The sequence below is a fragment of the Furipterus horrens genome, unplaced genomic scaffold (genome assembly GCF_987537825.1).
Source record: "Furipterus horrens unplaced genomic scaffold, mFurHor1.1.pri manual_scaffold_2, whole genome shotgun sequence".
NCBI classification, from domain to species: domain Eukaryota; kingdom Metazoa; phylum Chordata; class Mammalia; order Chiroptera; family Furipteridae; genus Furipterus; species Furipterus horrens.
Genome location: NW_028327172.1, coordinates 80,982,660 through 81,002,753, shown reverse-complemented (window position 1 = coordinate 81,002,753; position 20,094 = coordinate 80,982,660).

The following is a 20,094-nucleotide window of genomic DNA, read 5'->3' as shown; positions in this document are numbered from 1 at the left end:
AATCCAAAAGAGAGGGAGTCATCAGAATCCAAACTGAGTCCCCCACCAGGAAGGGGACTCTGATCTGTGAGGCTCATGAAAATATCATCAGCTCCTTTTTCAGCTCCCTTCACCTGCTAAAGGGGTGATTTAAAAACCTTTCTCACTTCCACTTCTATCACTCTTAGAGAAAATATTACCTGTTGAATGCTTTTATTTCCTGTAACTCCAACTGACAAACATTTATGTAAACGCTCCTCTTTCTGAAATGGCATTAGCCTGCCTCTTCACTTGATCAACTCCAATTCCCACTTACTTTCACAGCTGAATGCTCAGAGGTCACTGCACCTGCCCCTATCCACCTCCGCTGGCTATTGGGTGCCCATTTTCTCTTCTTCCATAGCTCCTATGTGTCTTCTATCAAGCATGAGTCCCATTGTCTTCCATATTTGTTTACTGGAAAGCTTCCCTCTCTAGAATGTAAGGATTCTTTTTATCTCTATAGTTACCCATAAGTGCCTATGGCACACAGTGTGTTCTCAACAAATATTTTTTGATAGATGAATGCATGCATGATGCTTACTTTGGTTTCCCTGAAGATGATGTCATTAGCTTCTGTTTTATCATTTCTGGTACAGAAGAGTCTCCAGGTAGTCTAGGCTGCCTTTGCACCTCCCAGCCTCAGGCAGAAATGAACGAAGGCAGAGCTGCTCTGTTTTGACTAGGCCCCAGCTGTGCACTTACTCTCTCAGGTGGGGCAGGTGAGGATGTTGAGGAAGACTTCTGGAGGATGCAGGCCTGGCCTGGCCAGTCACTAGAAGCTCCTGGTTCTTGCAGCAGCGAGCCTGCTCAACCACTTAGTTCTGCTGGGAACCTTCCCTGAGGGGCTCAGCAGCCTCTGCCCTCAAATCATCTTCTCCCAGGACATGGGACTCTGAGTATGTCATGTGTGATAGTTTGTATCAGCAATGAAGACACAAAGAAAGTGGAGAATCTAAGAGAGATGGGAGAAGAAGAGGAATGATTTCTTGCCTTCTATCACTGCATTCATTGGGTGTGGTCCAAGCTCCAGTGACGCTGCAAACAATTTCCACTTGTCATCTGGGATACCCACCTGGTCTACAACATGACCTTGGAGGCTTAGGATAGGAAGGCTAGATATTATATGAGCCTGTCACCAATATTGGTGGAGAGGGCTTTAGCCTTCTTTCACTTGCTCTGACAGAGCTCCTTGACCCCAGCCAGCACTGCTGTCCTGGCTGTAGAGGCCTCCACGCCCTTTCCCATCCTAATTCCCACACACTTCACTTTCCCTGCATTTCTGATCTGCCTCAAAAGCCATGTGTCCCGAGAATAAGGCCCTGTGGTTAAGAATTGGTACTCTACTGGCCATCTGATCTGGGTGCAAATTCTGGCCCTACCATGCACTGCTGTGAAAATTACTTATCCTCTCTGAGAATTAGTTTTCTCATCCAAAATGTGGCAAGTATTATCCATTCATAGGGTTTTTGTGAGGATTATATTAGGTCAGCAATTTCCAACTGGTGTGCCACAAGAATTTTTAAAGCATGCAATATCTGACTATTTAGACAGGGACACTGACTTCTTTTCCCTTAGATTGTCAAATTAAAAAAAAAAAAAAGACAACAGCCAACACATCCGGTGTGAATGAATCAAAATTATACCTTTTCTTTTTTTTTGTCAGATTAGCAAAAACTATATTTTTTGGTGTGTTGCAGAATTTTAGCAATTAGTTTATATGTGCTGTGAGATGAAAAAGGTTGAAAATTGCTGTATTAGATAATGTTTATAAAGGGGTTAGCATATTTTGAGCTTTCAACAAATAGTGACTCTTATATTGTTTTGTAACTATATCTTTCTTTGACCCACCTTTCAGAAATAATCACTCTTTCTTGGTGTTGCCGCAGAACATTTTAATAATAATATATATAATAATATGCTATGTATAAGCTATATGCTATGTATGTATAGTATATACTCATATAATATATGTGGTATACTATATGTAGTATATATGCTATATAGTGTATGTACAGTATATACTTATATAGTATATATATGGTATACTAGATGTAGTATATACTAATACTATATATTTAATAATATATAAAATATATAATATAATAATTATAATAGTAGTATTAATAACTCTTATTAAAAGCTTATGTACAGTGTTTTATGAGTTTTATATGTATTAATTCACTGAATCCTCACTAGATAGGTATCTGCATTTTTAGATGAGAAACTGAAGCACAGAGAAGTTAAGCATCTTGCCTAAAGATATGAAGTTAGTAAGAGGAAGAGCACCATTTGAAGCGAGGTGAACTGGCGCCAGTGTTTGAGCTAGCTATATGTGGGATTTTCACTCATCCCTGGGCTATGAGTCTCATGGTGCATTGCCTGTGTCTGAATCAACCTTGCAACCTCACCAGAGCCTTGCTCCGGGTTTGCAGTGGTCTTGAAATGGCTGTACAAAGCAGATGCCATCAGAAAACATATCAGCTCTCGAGCAGCTAATAGCCCGGGAGGGAGGATGCCAGTTTCCTGGTTCCCAGACCAGTGGCCCAGTTCCCAAAGTCCTGGCCTCCTGCTCATTTCTGATCCAACTCAATAGGCTATATCTGAGCCTGGCAGCAGATGGCAGATTTTTTTCCCCCAGGAAAAAACACTTAGAGTATACAAGGTGAGCTATGCTGGGACAAAATGATCACCAAGCTAATTAGAATAAGAAAAATAAAGGTTCGTTTTGCAGCTAGGGACTGTATTTGAGGCATGAACAGAGGTAAGACATGGGCACACACATGGAATTAATGATGTGGTGGTTGGCCAATAAAGAGAGATGATACCCATGATATTATCTAAGAAAACAACCTTTTTGGGCCGGCAGGGCCCTGGTGAGCCATCTGCCCTTGCTCCATGCTAAGCATGGCAAGACCTGACTGTCATTGGAAAATCACTATCTGCACCAACACCAAAAGACAAGGATGGTGTAGTGAAGTGAGCATAGGATTGTTAACAAGCACTTAAATCTTCTGATCTGAATTTTTCCCTGATCTAAAGTGAGGATAATAATAGAATTCATCTCATGAGTTTGTTGGGAGAAAGTGAAATATCATCCATTGTGGACAGTGGTAAAGATACCTTATATCTGAAGAACATTTTAATAATAATAAATAAATAACAATAATAGCAAAAATAACATCTAACCTACATATAGCATTTGCTATATGCCAGAAACTCTTATAATTCCTTTATGTATATTTAATCCTCACAAGATTATGAGATAGGTAGTCCTATATTTTATAGATGGAAAACTGAGACACAGAATGGTTAAGTAAATTGTTCAAAATCACACAGCTAGTTACTAGCACAGCAGGCATTCAAATGTAGACAGTCTGGTTCCAAGTCTGTGCTCTTAACCACCAAGTTGTTAAGGTGAAAGTGAGCATGTGTATTTATAAACCACATCGACATCCATCATCTTAAGTAATCTTCCCTGCTCTCTGAACAGATGAACTCCTTGGCATGGGGGAAATTGGACCATTCTTCACTTCAGCTGCATCTACCTTGTAAGGAAATGCCTTGAATCTATTATAGATCCCAAACATTAAGAAAGCTTTCCTGAAGCTTGCAGAAAACTATCAAGTGGGTCATCTTTTGTTTTACATGTCAGCTGGATAATCTCTTCAAATTCTCTGTGTTCTCACTGTTCTGATATCTCAGTGTTCATGAGAATCCCAAGTAGCTGACCCTGACTGAAGTGGAGGTGACTCGATAAATCAGATCACAGCCCTGGCCAGTGTGGATCAGTTGGTTGGGCATTGTCCGGCAAACCAAATGGTCATGGGTTCGATTTCCAGTTGGGAAACATGCCTGAATTACGGGTTTGGTTCCCATTTGGGGTGTGTGCAAGAGGCAACTGATTGATGTTTCTCTCTCCATCAATGTTTCTCTCCTTCTCTTTCTTCCTCCCTTCCCCTCTATCTAGAATCAATAAAAGAAAAAAAGAAAAAATAATAAATTGAATTACAAATATTTTTTAGGCATTTACAACATGCCCAGCACTGTGCAGGGGCGTGGATACATGATGAATAAAAGAAGCAGGATTATGGTCTCTGTCCACAAAGAGATAGAAGTCTAGTTGGAAAGATCAAATGGATCAAACAATAGGTTAAGATAACAAGGTAATACCATGAGGTAATAATGTGATAACACCTGAAATTGTTCAGTGTTGACAATGAGGCTGTATGAGATGAGAAGAACATATTGGATTGGCCAAAAAGTCTGTTTAGTTTTTTCTATAAAATAAAAGACACATTTTTCATTTTCACCAATAACTTTATTGATTTGGATCTTTTGAGTATGTTGGCTATCTCCTCATAACATTGACTTTTCTCAATTAATGTCTCGATTTGATTGCTATCAACTTCAAGTGGCCTACCTGGCTGTGGACTATTGTCTAACGAGAAATCTCCAGCATGAAACTTCATAAACCACTTTTGACACGTTCAATCAGTCCCAGCACCTTCTCCATACACTGCACAAATCTTTTTTTGCATTTCAGTTTTTTTTTTACCTTTCTTGAAATAAAGCATAACATACTGAAATGTTGCTTCTTTTCTTCCATTTTTAATATTAAAATGGCTACACAAAAATTCACCAATTTGGATAAGTTTTTTTTTTTAACTTTACATATATTTTAATCTCTGAGTACAACCATCAATGTCATACAGTTCATTCATTTAATGTGTACAGCTACTTTTATATATATATTTTTTCTGTTTTTTTTTTTTATTATTATGCTGTTACAGTTGTCCCAATTTCCTTCCCCCCCTGCTCCCCCCTCCCTCCAGTTGTCTCCTCCCTTAGTCCATGCCCATTGGTCCTGCATATAGTTCTTTTCAACATCTTCCTGTCCACTCCACTCCCTCCCACTATGCTTCCCAATTCCTGCACCATCTCCCCCCTCCCTTCCCCCTCCCCGCTGACCTCCCCCCAGTATGCTCCCCTTACCTATAATTCTTTTTCCCTTCTCGTTGCCTACTTAGTTTGCCCTTGCCTCAATTCCCTAGCTTCTGCTGTTGGTTGTTGTAATACAGTTTTCATTTTAATGTTCAGTGTCCAGATCCTCCTTCTCCTAAACAAGTCCCTTTAACACCTCATATAACAGTGGTTTGGACCTAACAAACTCCTTCAGTCTTACTTTGTCCTGGAAACACTTTCTCTGCCCTTCTTTTCTGAATGACAGCTTCGCTGGATAGAGTAATCGTGGTTGTAGGTTTTTGATTTTCATTACTTTGAATATTTCTTGCCAGTCCCTTCTTGCCTGTAAAGTCTCCTTTGAGAAATCTGCTGATAGTCTAATTGGGACCCCTTTGTACATGATTCTTCTCTTCTCTCTTGCTGCTTTTAAGATTCTCTCTTTATCTTTAATTTTTCACATTTTGATGATAATGTGTCTTAGTGTGGTCCTCCCTGGGTCCAGCCTATCCGGAACTCTCTGTGCTTCTTGGACCTGTAAGTTCACCTCCTTCCCCAAGTTAGGGAAGTTCTGCTTCATTATTTTTTCACATAATTTTTCAATTTCTAATTCTTCTTCTTCACCCTCTGATAGTCCTATAATTCGAATGTATGTTCGCTTATAGCTGTCCCATAGGTTTCTGAGCCTCTCATCATATTCCTCACTCTTTGTTTCCTCTTTCTGCACTGGTTGACTGTTCCCTCCCTATGTTCCGATTTGTTGATTTGATCCATGGCTTTTTTTCCTCACCACTTGTCTTGTATGTATTTTTGTTCATTTCAGCAGGGCTAGCCTTCATTCCTTCTCTGTCTTGATTTAGCCCTGCTGTTAGGTCTGTAAGCTGTCTTATGACTATGGCTCTAAACTGAGCTTCCAAAAGATTTGCTATTTGTTCCTCGGTCAAGGCTTTTATTTGTTTTTTTATTAGCTGTGTGATTGCTATTTCAATCATTAATTCTGCCATTCTGACCATTTTGTTTATCTTTCCCTCTTGGGCGGGGTGCTGTCACACCTCCTACGCTGTATTGGGCGGAGCCCCGTGTGCTTGTCACAACCTGGTGACCTTTCTCACCACACTGTCGCGCTTTGCGTGGGGGTGGGGGTCCAAGATGGATTCCCGCTGTTACTCTCCGCTGGCGAACAGGGCTGCCTCCCAACGGGGTCACCCTCTCTGGTGTTGGAATCGTGAGCCGAAGGTGCCTCTCTCCTTCCCCCAAACACAGGCGTCTGCTCACCAGGTCCCACTGTTCGCATCTACGGCTGCCGCCTCCAGCACAGTTCGATCTCTCTCAGCTGCAGGCTTGCATTTCCTACCCATCTGGACGAGCACCACTTGTTTATGACTTCTTATGTTGGACTTCCATGTAGCTTTATTTTTCAGGAACTTATTATTTTTAGTTTTGCATTAGCTGTATTCCTTCTTAGTTGTAGAGGGAGACAGAGCGCGTCCGTTTCTGCCTCCATCTTGGCCAGAAGTCCTAGGACACTTGGATAAGTTTTTTTTTTTAACGCACGCTGCTACAATAGCTGTCAAAATACAACCTAACACAATTGTTTCGATGAAGTTAAGATAACTAAGCACTACTAATCCATCTTATGAAAAAAACAAACTTTTCGGCCAACCCAGTATCACTAATTGTCTCATTCCTCTCCTGGTTTTTTCTTAAAGTTTTAAGGTTTCGTAGTGACACTGTACCCAGCATCAATAACCTCTTTTGCCTTCCCAGAGAAGAAAAGAAAATTCCGGGTAAAAGCATATTCTTCGCCCAGCATCTTTAGCCATGTTCACCAAGATGTGTCCTTATCTTTTTCTGTTTATTTCTTCATCAGTGGTGGTAGAGAAGTCAATTTGGGGCCTGTTACCTCTGAGTAGTAAGTGTCATAGTAACGTGAGTGGAAGGGACTTGAGGCTAAGGGATTAGGTCAGAAGATGCTTTGCTTTCTACTCTTTCCATGGTGAGCTCTCACCTTCCCAGAGACCTTGAAACTGCTTCTTAACCCTGAGAACTGAGGGTTCTCAACTAGGGCACCAACCTAAACCTTTGGTGGGCTTCAGCCCTTTCTCTATTAGCTGGATGACTTTGAGCAAGTTGCTTACTCTCAGCTCTAGTTTTTCTCAACTATTGAAAAGAATATATAAAAATGAAGGTGAGAATGAACTGAAATAATTAACACAGAGTGTTTATCATAGTGACTGGTACATAATACATTTTTCTAAAATGGTATATTTCTGTCATTATTAGCTCTACTACCAATATTCTCCCATCACTACCATCATCACCAACATCATTAGATGTCATCACCATTACTACCACCAGTATCAACACCATCATCATTATCATAATAATCTTAGTACATCATACCATATCACATCCCCTTAGGACCTTTTAAAATGACTGGTTAAATTTGTCACCCCACTTATATAATATCTTTATTCAAGTTTTCAGAGACAAGGAAAAGACTTGCTAAAAATTAATGCTGGCAATTTTATTACCTGTGGTGGAAGAGAAGGAAAGTCAGTTTTGGTTGGATAGACTGTTGGATGCTTCTCAGATCGCCTCCTCTGCAACTGTTGGGTCTGTCCCAGAGATAAATTCTCCCACTGAGCTCTCTGTTTTTCCCGTGAATAACAATGGTAGCAATGCAGGTAAAGGAGACCTTAGCCCACTAAAATAATTTCCCTTTTTCCCTTTAATTATAGGATCATGATGAAGAGAAGATGCTTCATTTCAGTTTTAGTCCATAATAATAGGAGCGCCTGGAAGAGAACAACAGAAAAGTTTTGAGGTTGAGATTCTAAAGCATAAAACGAGCAGAGTTAATTATCTTTGGCTTCCCAGATGGATTTCTGTGTACACAATTGTGTTTCATTTTTGTAACTCGAGGCTACATTTTGAGGGTTTCTGAAGTAAGGAAATTATCCACGCTGTGTCCAAAGTCATGCTCCAATTAAAAGCTCATAGGAAGGGTACAGGATCTGATGCCACCAGGGGAAGATCCAGGAAGTGCAGATCATTCTAAGAAGCAACAACAAACAATAGGAGTCACAAAAATGGGGAGACAGAGAAACAACCTCCCATCAAAAGGAAAGGTAGAATCCCCAGAAAGAGTGCTAAATGAAATAGAGGGGAGCGAACTATCAGATATGGAATTCAAAACATGGATTATGGAGAAGCTGAATGAGCTCAGCGGAAACTACAAAGAACTCCAGGGAAACTACAAGGAACTCACAGAGAATTACACAAGCATGAAAAAGGACATAGAAGCTATCAATAAGAGCCAGGAGGAAATGAAGAATACGATCTCTGAATTGAAGAACACAGTAGAAGGAATTAAAAGCAGGCTAGAGGAAGCAGAAGATCGGATCAGCAAGCTGGAGGACAACGTACACAAAAACTCCCAGACAATGCAACAAAATGAAAAAAGACTGAACAAGACTGAAGAGGTTCTAAGACAGCTGCAGGAAAACATGAAACGTAATAATATCCGTATCATAGGAATTCCAGAAGGAGAAGAAGAGCAAGGAATAGAAAACCTCTTTGAAAAACTAATGACAGAAAACTTCCCTCATATGAGGAGAGAAAGAGTCACGCAAGTCCAGGAAGCACACAGGGTCCCAATGAGGATGAACCCCAACAGGCCCACCTCAAGACACATCATAATTAAAATGGCAACATTCAAAGACAAAGAGAGGATCCTAAAAGCAGCAAGAGAGAAACAACTAATAACATACAAGGGAGCTCCAATAAGGCTATCATCAGATTTCTCAGCAGAAACACTACAGGCCAGAAGGGAATGGCAAAAAATATTCCAAGCAATGAAAAACAAAGGCCTACAACCTAGAATACTATACCCAGCAAAGCTCTCATTCAAAATGGAGGGTGAAATAAGGAGCTTCCAAGACAAAAGAAGGTTAAAAGAATACATCTCCACCAAACCAGCATTGCAAGAGATGCTAAAGGGTCTGCTTTAAGAAGATAAAGAAACAGAGAGAGACAGAGAAGAACACGAGTACAAAGGGGAAAAATGACAATGAATAAGTACTTATCAGTAATAACCTTAAATGTAAATGGATTAAACGCTCCAATTAAAAGACATAGGGTAGCTGAATGGATTAGAAAGAATGACCCACATATATGCTGTCTACAAGAGACCCACCTTAGAACAAAAGATCTACACAGACTGAAAGTAAAGGGATGGAAAAAAGTATTTCAAGCAAATGGACATGAGAAAAAAGCCGGGGTAGCAATACTTATATCAGACAAAACAGATTTCACAACAAAGTCCATAAAAAGAGACAAAGAAGGGCACTTCATAATACTTAAGGGAAAAACCCATCAAGAAGATATAACCCTTATAAATATATATGCACCCAACTTAGGAGCACCCAAAAAAAAAAAAAAAAGCTCATAGGAAGATGGACAGCAATACCACTTGGGGACCCCACAGAGAAGCCCTTCTCTGGAGAGATGTTTATTTGGTAATTCAGAAGGGTAAAGGGACTCATTCTAAAATTTTTGCTTTAGGGCTCTCAGGTAAAGTTCCACTCTGCAAAGGGGTGTTCAGTTCCGTTGAATTTCTTCACCAAGTCAACACAAATTTCAATGTGGAAATGAGTGTGTGGAGACATTTCCGATGTGGTATTTCTTTTTTTTTGCCTTTGGATAAAAACACAGTCAGACCTTTGTGCACAGTGCAGATCCTGGAAGGCCATGGAAGGCAGAGTGGGAGGATCTCTAAAGCATCTCAGGGGAACATTTAGCACAAACACAGCACATGCCAACTTGCCTTAAGGCTGGGAGACTGAGAGCGCCTCTGCAGCAACCCCACTCTTCCCACACACTCACCTGAGAGGAACTGGAAGTCATCCCCATGGCTTGTGTATGAGGCTGATTCATTTATCCATTGAACAAATATTTGTTGAATGTCAGCTAATGTCAGACCTATTGTAGGCACTGAGGATATAGCAGTGAACAAAAACAGGCAAAAATCCCTATTGACATAAATTCACTTTTCCTCAGATTGGCTTAATATTGTTATTGTGCTCTACCTGGTTATATGTATGTACATATATATATTCTTAGATTTTATGTATTAATCTTAGATTTCTTAGATTTATGTATAAACAATACATAATAAAACATTAATTTTTATATATAAAAATATTTAAATATATATTATTAGATTATAAAATCCAAGAATCAGGGAATGAGTTTATCTAATTATCTGTGTACAAAGCCCAGAATAGCACCATTCGTTCATTCACTCATTCGCTCACTCACTCAACACATACTCTGAGTTAGGTGTTAAGGATATAGTTATGAACAAGACAGAAAACCTCTCATAGAGATTATAGTGTAATTTAATGAATATGAAGACAAAGATAGTGATGCCATAATTTTCTGACATTTAATCCAGGTTTAATGATGTACAGATTTTAAAACTTACATTTGAAAAGATATAGTCAAAGAGTAATGCCATATTCGTTACTAGTTGACACATTTTCAGCATTAATGACTTTGTCCACTCCAGGTACAGTTTTTTATCTTTTGTCTTTTTATTTTGAAGTAATTTTAGGTTTACAGTAGTGTTGCAAAACTAAAGTACACAGAATTCCTGGTTACCCTTCACTCACCTTCCCCTTTTGTTAAGATCTTATATAACTATAGTACATTTATCAAAACTAAGAAATTCACATTGGTATGATACTATTTACCATATTATAGACTTCATTTTGATTACACCAGTTTTTCCATTAATGTATCTTTTTCTGTTCCAAGATCCTACACAGGACATCCTGTTGCATTTAGCTATCGTGTCTCAGCTTCTTCCTATTAGTGACAAGTTCTCAGTCTTTCCTTGCTTTTAGAACTTTTACAGTTTGGGAGAGTACTGTTTAGATATTTTGTAGAGTGTCCCTGAATTTGGGTTTAATGGCTTTTTCTCATTAACATACACTGGGGCTGTGACTTTTGGGGAAAGAATGTCACAGAGGCGAAGTGCCCTTCTCACAGTGTTATATCAGGAATCCATGACATTACCATGACTTCTCACTGGTCCTGTTGACCTTGGTCTCTTGATTAAGGGGTCTGCCAAGTTTCTCTACCATAGTCATTTTCCCCATTTAAATTCTCTGTATAATTGAAGTCAGTCACTAACACACTCAGAGGAGGGGGAATTCACCTCTACCTCCTGGAAGAAGGCTTCCTTTCTTCTTTATTTTTTTTCTCACTTACATGTAACGTATGAGTATTTGGGATTAAGGGTTTTAAGGATCATATATAATTTCTCCTTTAAGTGATGTTAAAGTTATGTTATGTGAAAGTTTAATCTGCTTGTACAACACCTTGTTTAGAAAACCATCATTTAACATGAGTTCTTATCAGAGAGAGAGGGAGTGTTTTCTTTGGAGGGTTCTAAAGTTCTTGTAACTTGTAAATTAAATCCAGTACTACAGATGAAATAATCTTTTAAGTTTAACACAGTTGTAACAACTGCTTATTGTATGTATTTTAAAGTAAATGACTCAATAACAGTTCACTTCACATAACTGTGGAATCATAGGTCGTGGTCGGCAGTTGTCCGTCTCGAGAGACGATGGTGTAGCTTCTTAAGAGTCTATCTGCACCGCCGAGAATGGCTGTGCAGTCCGACTCGGGAGTGACATCGTATCTGTCTCCTCCCGTGTTGAATCGACATCTTGCGATGATGCTGAAGCTACAGAGCCTGGGCAGGGTGATATGGAGGGTCTGCTGTTGCCCATGCAGCAGACCCCCCCTCTCTTCGCAGCTGAAGGATCCAAGGGAAAGACGGAGTCAATACAGCTTGGCTTCAGGTGCGCCGCAGGAGTTGCCGGTGTTGACTACAACGTCAAACCGCCTTAGGGACTCCGGCTCCGGATTTTCTGTCAGGGTTTACTCCCTTAGCCTTTCCCCTGAAGAGGTATGCCGCAAGGCAGCGGAGGTTTTTTGGAGTCAGAGTTTTCCTTCTCTGATGTACCCTGACTGGAAGATCGAACCAGCGACACTTAGCTCGCAGGCCGACGCTCAATCCACTGAGCTAAACCAGCCAGGGGAATCATAGGTAAGATACAAGAATTATTTGGTCCAGCCTCCTCAGTCTACACATGAAGAAATTGAGGCCCAGAGATGAGGTGCCATTTTTCTGAGGTTGCTCAGCCAGTTAGAGGGAGGCCAGAACTCCTGCTTCTCAAGGCTCTTTTCCTGTAAATACCTCTGTCTGATCTCCCCAGCATCCAAGGGAGTCTGTACCATCTCTTCCCTGACCCTTTCCCAGCTCTTTCCACAGTGCATGGCCTTCCATTCATTTCTGCAGGTCAGGAAAAGGCCCGTGTTCAGGCCATCCTTAGGATGCCACAGGATTATGGAAAACATATTTTGCAGACACCCTCATGCTCCACTGCCGCCCAGCTCTCATCTGCAACTGGGAGAAGAAGATCCGGCATCCTCCAGCCTCTTCCTCAGCTGATGGCTAGAGGCCACACTCCCAGTTTACCCAGGGTCTGCTTCTGGCTGCAGTTGCTACAGTTTCAAAGTGGAAACTCTCTATAAAATGTAGAGTTTACTCCTAGAGACTGCTGTTCCAGGGACAACAAGAGCAATTTCTTAGAAGACTGGGCTGGCTTTAAGCTATGAAAGAGCTAAGCTAAGCTAACAGGTCTCACCTTCTGAAGAGGCAATGAGAACTATATAAAAGCTGGTATTGGGAGAAGAAACTATAAAAACATTGTCCTCTCCCCCCACCACTCACTTCAACTGGGGTTAAAAGGCAGTGAGATAAATGTGTGACTGAATATGCTCAGCTAAAGAGATATGTAATTTCTCCCAGTAAAGTCAGTGGAGCTTAAAGTCCGCTCACATCCTACGCACAAGGGGAGTGCCAAGGACCAAGTCCATGGGGAAGTGTTCTCTCTCCAGTATCTCTGTGGACGATGAGGTGTGTGCAAGGTCAGGGATCCAGGTCTCAGTCAGAAAACCCGAGTAGCTGAGTTTTCATGTTGCCCATTTTGACAGTCTTGGCCACAGTCAATGAGACTTAGAAGTGGAAGCAAAGGGAGTGAGAGTCTGAGGAAGTGGCTGCAATCATAGCATCAGAGGCTTCTCCTGCAAAGGGCTTTCACACCCCTCTTGGAAAGGCAAGTAAAGATGGTTTTTGACTGCTTCAGTTTCCCTCCCCTTGGTGTGCCTCCTCCATATATGTCCCTCTGTCTAGGGTCTTCAGTACTCAGTCCCCTTCCCTCCACAAGAATCTCTCAGAAGAGCTTGGGAACTCATTCATAGCATGTCAATCACTGATTTCACTTCAAAGTGTCAGCCCTTTAGAAGGACTGTTGCCTGTAAAAAGCCATAAACACCCACATGTGGTTCTCAGCCTTCCTCAAGTATCAACATCATGGGTAGTACACTGATGAATACAGGAGCCCAGCCCACACTCAAACTCTGGACTATTAAAAAACTCCACAGGTGATTCTCAGGCACAACCAGGCCTGAAAACCATTTCGAGTTTAAGTGAGAGGTTCTTGGTGTGTGCTCCCTGGGGCCAGCAGCATCAGCATTGCCTGGGAACTCAGGAATGCAAATTTGCAGGCCTGAATCAGACCTCCAGAATCAGAATCTCTGGGTGGGGCCCAGAAATCTGTGTTTTATTATATCTTCCAGGGAACTCTGATGAAGAGTGGTTTGAGAACCACTGCTTTTAGCAAAAGGAGCAATGTCTAATGGGAACATTTTGGTCAGGAGGTGTGTTAGTGTGGATGGAGGGCAAGGATGCCCTCTGAAACCACACTTGATGAATGGTTGGCTAGTCTGTACCCAATAAAGTCATCTCTGGTCACTGTTTTGAACAGTGGAAGAGTTGCTAGTAGAACTGTGTGAGGTCCCAAGGTGCTTCCTGTGAAGGGAACTGATGTACAATGTTTCTTGTATCTTACATCATCTTCAATGTCTCTATTTCACAGTGCAGTATTCCCTCACTTTACCCTGGCTGGTTTGGCTCAGTGGATTGAGCATCGGCCTGCGAGCTAAGTGTCGCTGGTTCGATCTTCCAGTCAGGGCACATCAGAGAAGGAAAACTCTGACTTCAAAAAACCTCCACTGCCTTGCGGCATACCTCTTCAGGGGAAAGGCTAAGGGAGTAAACCCCGACAGAAAATCCGGAGCCGGAGTCCCTAAGGCGGTTTGACGTTGTAGTCAACACCGGCAACTCCTGCGGCGCACCTGAAGCCAAGCTGTATTGACTCCGTCTTTCCCTTGGACCCTTCAGCTGCGAAGAGAGGGGGGGTCTGCTGCATGGGCAACAGCAGACCCTCCATATCACCCCGCCCAGGCTCTGTAGCTTCAGCTTCACTGGAGAGGACACTCCAGCGTCATCGCAAGATGTCGATTTAACACGGGAGGAGACAAATACCGTGTCACTCTCGAGTCGGACTGCACAGCCATTCTCGGCGGTGTAGATAGACTCTTAAGAAGCTACACCATCGTCTCTCGAGACGGACGGCTGCCAACGACGGTCACTGGTGGATCTACCAAAGCTGTCTCAGATCCACAGACCATCAGCAGTGTTAGATCCTTTTCTTCCAGTAGGAAGGATAGATTTTCTTGAAGCGGTCACAACATACTAGGTAGTAGTATTGATTGGCGGTGGTTATGTTAACTCCCCTCTTCCTTCCTCTTCTGCCCCACAAGCCACAGACCACAAGCAAGGCTGGTGGACAGGGCAGAGATGCAGAATAAGTTTGCGGTAGAGGAAGTGATTTGATTTGTTGAGCTAAATTGGACTGAATTAAAGGCCATAGAACTCTTCTGCACAGTATTTCATTCTTTTTTAAAAAATTAAATTTATTGGGATGACATTTGTTAATAATAACAATATATAAGTTTCAGGTGCACATCTCTATAATACAACATCTGTATATGCTATTATGTTCTTTAATTGTATATTTTATCTGAAAACAGTAGTCTCAAAGCACTCACTTGAAGGGCAATGTCTTCAGGGTGTGGAGCGTTACATGTGGGAAAGATATCCTGAACATTGACTGAAATGAGGGGAAATTTCAGTTCTATTCAGCTAGCACTGTTCTTGGTACTGGGAATGCAGCAATGAACAAGAGGGACTCTGTACCCAACCTCAGGATCTCAGAGAGAACACAAACAGGCGAGAATGCCGCTAATGAAGAGGAGGCACAGAAAGGATGCTGTGGGAGTTGCTTTGCTCTTCCTTCTGGGTATCAAGTAGGTCCTCTCTGGGTGAGTGATACTTAATCTGAAGACTAAAGGTTGAACTGGAATCGGCCAGGTGAAGAAAAGAGTGGGAAGAAGGACATTTGAGACAGAGAAAAAGCTTGTGTGGATCCTGGAGTTAAGAGAGAGCCTGGTATAGACGTTTTAAGGACTGTAAATTGAATATGTGGGACCTTAGAGAGCGCAGGGGATGACAATACAAAATGAGGTTAGAGAGGTGGTAAGTCTGGATCCCCCAGGGGCAAGGAAGTCAGATGGAGAATTTGGACCAGGGCCTAAGGGTAACTGGAAGCCTCTGAAGGGTTTAAAGCAGTAGAAGAAAATGACAGATTTGCATTTTGGAAAGTGGATTGGAAGAGGGAAGAATGGGTATTGAGAGATAGAAGATGTCTGTTTATACAGACTAAACTTAGGAATGTTTGCTTAGGAAAAACATTAAATGAACTAAAAAAATGATGAGACTACAATGTGTGTTCTTATGTTATTTTTTAGGCCTAGTTTTGTTTCTTTGGATGAAACAGATTTATGGCAGCGATCTTCAAAGAGTGCATGTGTATTTGACAGACATGTGGCTTATATCAAGTGATACTAATTGAACACTAGCCCTTTGCAAATCAGAGAATAAAAACATGGTGCTGTACACCACGGGGGAATTCTAGGAAGGCTTGGTCCTTACCCAAGGAAACTAACAATGGAGTTATGGAAATAAACAAAACACTGAAATGTTCATTGAAAATTCAAGCAGTATCAAAAAGTGAGGATGGAATCATCAACATTCTAAAAGGAGTATTTGAAGAAGTTGCTTCATGGAAGATGTGGGTCCTGGGCAAAGCTTTGAAGGATCTTGGTAAGTGGGTAGACAGACAAGCGTGGGGAGGACAGTAGGGGAGGGCAAGGCAGAGTATGAGCAGGGACCGTTGTGGTGGGATCCACATTCATGGTTTCCATTTGTCTTGATTTTCAGGGAAAGTCTGAACTGAACCTCAGATATAATAAAAGATCACAGTAGCTTTTAGCAGAGAATAAGGGAGGAGAAGTAAGTGTTCCCATATTAATTAGAGGTCACTTTTCTGCCACACCTGCTGAGACTGCAGCAGAATAGGAGCACGTGGGTGGACTTGGCTGGAAAAGTTGATTTGGAAGACACCTGCAAGGGCAGAGGGGGCCCTGGCACTGCCTCAGGGAGTGCAATGGGTCTTCTGTAACTACTGGTCGCCCCAGAATTCAGCATGCTCTGGTTTTTAGAACATTACCTAGGGCCAAGGCAGTTTTGAGAAGTTACATAGAACAGAAGGGGCCATTTCTAAAGTCACATTCACCAGAAGACCCAACTCTGCCCCTTGGCACTGAGACAAACTGTGAAGGAGTTCAACTGTTTTGAAGGGTAGACTTGGCTCTGAATTGCTCTCAAGTCCCAGGTACAAGTTGCCACTTGACGGCCACCTGCCACCACCTTGGGCATCAAGTGGAGAGAAGGGTGAAAGGCAGGGTGACTGAAACTGGACCTTGTTACAGCAGCACCAGGTCTGGAAAAGACTGAGAGAAGACAGACGTAGTCTGGCTGGAAAACAGTAGTCTGCAAGATGAATTGAACAGAGAATGTCATGGGCAGAGCATTTCTAGCTGTGGGTATTCTCTGGAGATGCTTGTGGGGCTGTGTGGTTGGAGGGCCAGAGACTTTGAAGATAGCCTATGTGCCCCTCCCTGTTTTCCCTGGAGTTGGCCCTCTTCTATCTATTCTGTATTTGGGGGGATCTACTTAATAATTTATTTTAAAAAAGATTCTGATGGCAGAAATGAATTAAAAATCTTTGTCAATAGAACGGCCTTTTCACAACATGCTGTGTTGGTCCCTGCTTGAAGGAAAGTCCCCCAAATAAGGAAGGGACTTGTTGAGTACTCTGACTCTGTGGCACCCACTGGGGCAGCAGCACTGAGCTCTAGGACCTCAGCTTGTGCAAATCAGGTGAGGCTCTGTGGGGGTCGCTGGGGGCAGGGATGGGGAGCAAGAGCTCCAGTATTGCCAACACAGAAGAACAATGGACTAGTGTGAGTGCTGCCTGAGGGTCCATTGGAGGTGACAGTCCACCAGGGCTGTGGGGCATGTTTGTCCAGGCAAGCAGCCACAGGGGATCCCAAGCCATCCTCCCCTGGCACATATCCTGACTACACCTGCAGCAGAGCCCCTGGGCACCTGGAAGATAGCAGGAGCGGTTGCTGGGAACCCTGTCCCAAACCACCTGGCCAGGCCAATTTCTTCATTATTTCCTGGTTGTGTTTGAGGACTGTCCCCCTCCTGCTGCCCCACACACAGCTTCTGGAAGGATTCTCCATTGTGTTCAGGTTGCTGAGCCTTATCCCTTAGCCACTCATGGCCTCACTATCCAGACATTCCTGAGCTGGGGGATTAAGATCTAATGAAACAGCTTCTAGGGGGAAGGGTCCAATGGGGACAGGACCCCTCAAAGGCTCTCACTGATGTTTTTGTGAAATGAATAATTTTATGAGTGTGCTTCTTTCTCCAACCCTGCCAAGCTGTCCCCCAAAGATGAGAGTGACTAATGAGGAGATTCTTCTAGGAGCCTGATGGTGCATCCAAGATTTAGGGCTAAAGTAGAAGATCTCCTCTAGGTGGCCAGCGTCCAGGGACACACACTCAGGTACTTCTTGGTTTCAGCATGTACTTCTCAGGCATCCATAGAGACTGAGATTCACAGTTAGCTGCTGATGTTGCCTGACGGCATTTGGAAAGTTGGATAGGAGCAGGTGTGCAAAAGTTTGATGTCTGTCATTTGCTTTGGTCAATCTAATCAGTCCAAGCTGGCATCACAGCCTCTGACAGGTGGGAGAATATAGTTGCCTAGATTAGATTATGTGATTCACTATCATTTATAAACTATGATTTTGTAACCTGGTTCCTGAGAAATAACAGTAGAGGGCCATGATAACCTGGACTTGGAGGAATCCTGGAGAGAGCAAGGTATCACCAGCCCACAGTGATTGCTCTGTTCTAGCAATCTACTCATTTATGAGTCTAGGTGACTATATCATGTAATATATCACCACTCTGTTACCTGTTCTCATATCTCTCTCATCCAGTCAGTACCACAGGACTTCCCTGAGGCCCAGGCACAAGACCATCCATGACATGGTAATAGTAAAAGCTGTCCCTTTTAGATGCTTTCTGTTTTCCAAATTAACAAATATAATCCTTACAAAAATGTTATAATGTATGAACACAGATTAAATAAGTAACTTGTCCTCCAAAGCTGATGGAGGCAGACTCAAACCCAGGCATTGTTGATCAGTCACCCAGCTATATAACGTTGCACAAGCTGGAATAGGTTGAGTACTTATTCTCCCCAAATTTCAGAGCCAAGCAATGGGGGGTGGGGGAGCAGGTAGAAGAGACAGACCAGGCTCTGATTCCTGAAAATGAAAGCTAGGTGTGGTAGAGGGAGAACTGGCTAAGGCAAGGGTTCTCAAACGTGATCCCCAGACCAGCGGTATCTGCATCACCTCAGAACTTGTTAAACATGCAAATTCTCCATCCCCATCCCAGACCTACCAAATCATAAACTCTGGGAGTCCTGATTCTGAGGCACACTAAAGCTTGAAAATCGCTGGGACAGGGAGTCACGGGCCTAGGCTATAGGCCTGTCTCTGCCCTGGCCTAGCTAGATGACCATGTGCAGGTAATTTTATCTCTCTGATTCTGGTTTTCTATCTAAAATGAAGGGCTCACTCCAGATTCATTCACTTTTCCTTACTCCAACAAACGTTTCTTGAGTACCTACCATGTGACAGATTCTGAGAGCAAAAGGTCACTATGCCTTCTAAATGGAACACAATGGTATCTAGGGGGCTTGATCATCTGTGGTCACCACTTGAGGTTCAACTCTAGTTAATTCTTGCTGGGGCAAGTGTTAGAAAGACTTTCTCTCTACCTCCTCTTTCTCCTAATTCCAGTGTAGCCCCACACTGTTGCCAAAGCCACATTTAAGAGGAGCATGACTCTGGTCTTGTTGCTCTGCAATTAAAACCTTCCAATGGCTCCCTGTTATCTATGCTTTCCAAATGGAACACAAGGAAGGCTCAGCCTGCTTCTGATCCTTGGAAATAGCAGAGGCCTTGGACACAACTCTGCACACAGGCCTGTAGGATGGTTGGAAGAGAGGAGTTCTGGCTAGCAGAGGTCCTAGGTTCTGCAGAACATGAATCCAGTGGCTGAAAAAAAAGAAAGTAAGATTCTCGTCCAACATTTGGCAAAGCTCTGCTCTTCCTTGAGGCTCATGTGACATTTCCCAGGAAAATCCTAGTTAAATTTCCTGCCTGTATTTCAAAACCTACAAAAATTTTGAACCAACAAAGAATGAAGGTGTTAACAAAGCATGAGTTTGAGTCTATTGTGGTAACTGGAGCCATTATACTCATCAATCAGTATCCTGAATAATGTCCCTGGGGCTTAGTGACTGCGGTTGGTTAATCTAGATGGGCTAGGGAACTCCTCCCAACTTCAGACACAGTCACTGATGTCTCCATGGCTGCCTCACCCTGAAGAAAAAGGGGCTAGCGATTGATGGATCCATGAGACATTATGGAGCGCATACGCTGCAATTGGCATTGTGTCAAATTTTCTGGATGTAAAAGAAACACGAGTTGCTTCCCTAAGGAACTCACACCTCCTGCACTAGAAAAGAACATCTGCCAATGTTTCTGCATTCTACAGCTGGGCAGCATCTGTACATTGGACAATCCATACTCAAGCAGAGGTGGGTTTGGGACTGCTTAGCAATTGTCTGGAACGTCACTCGA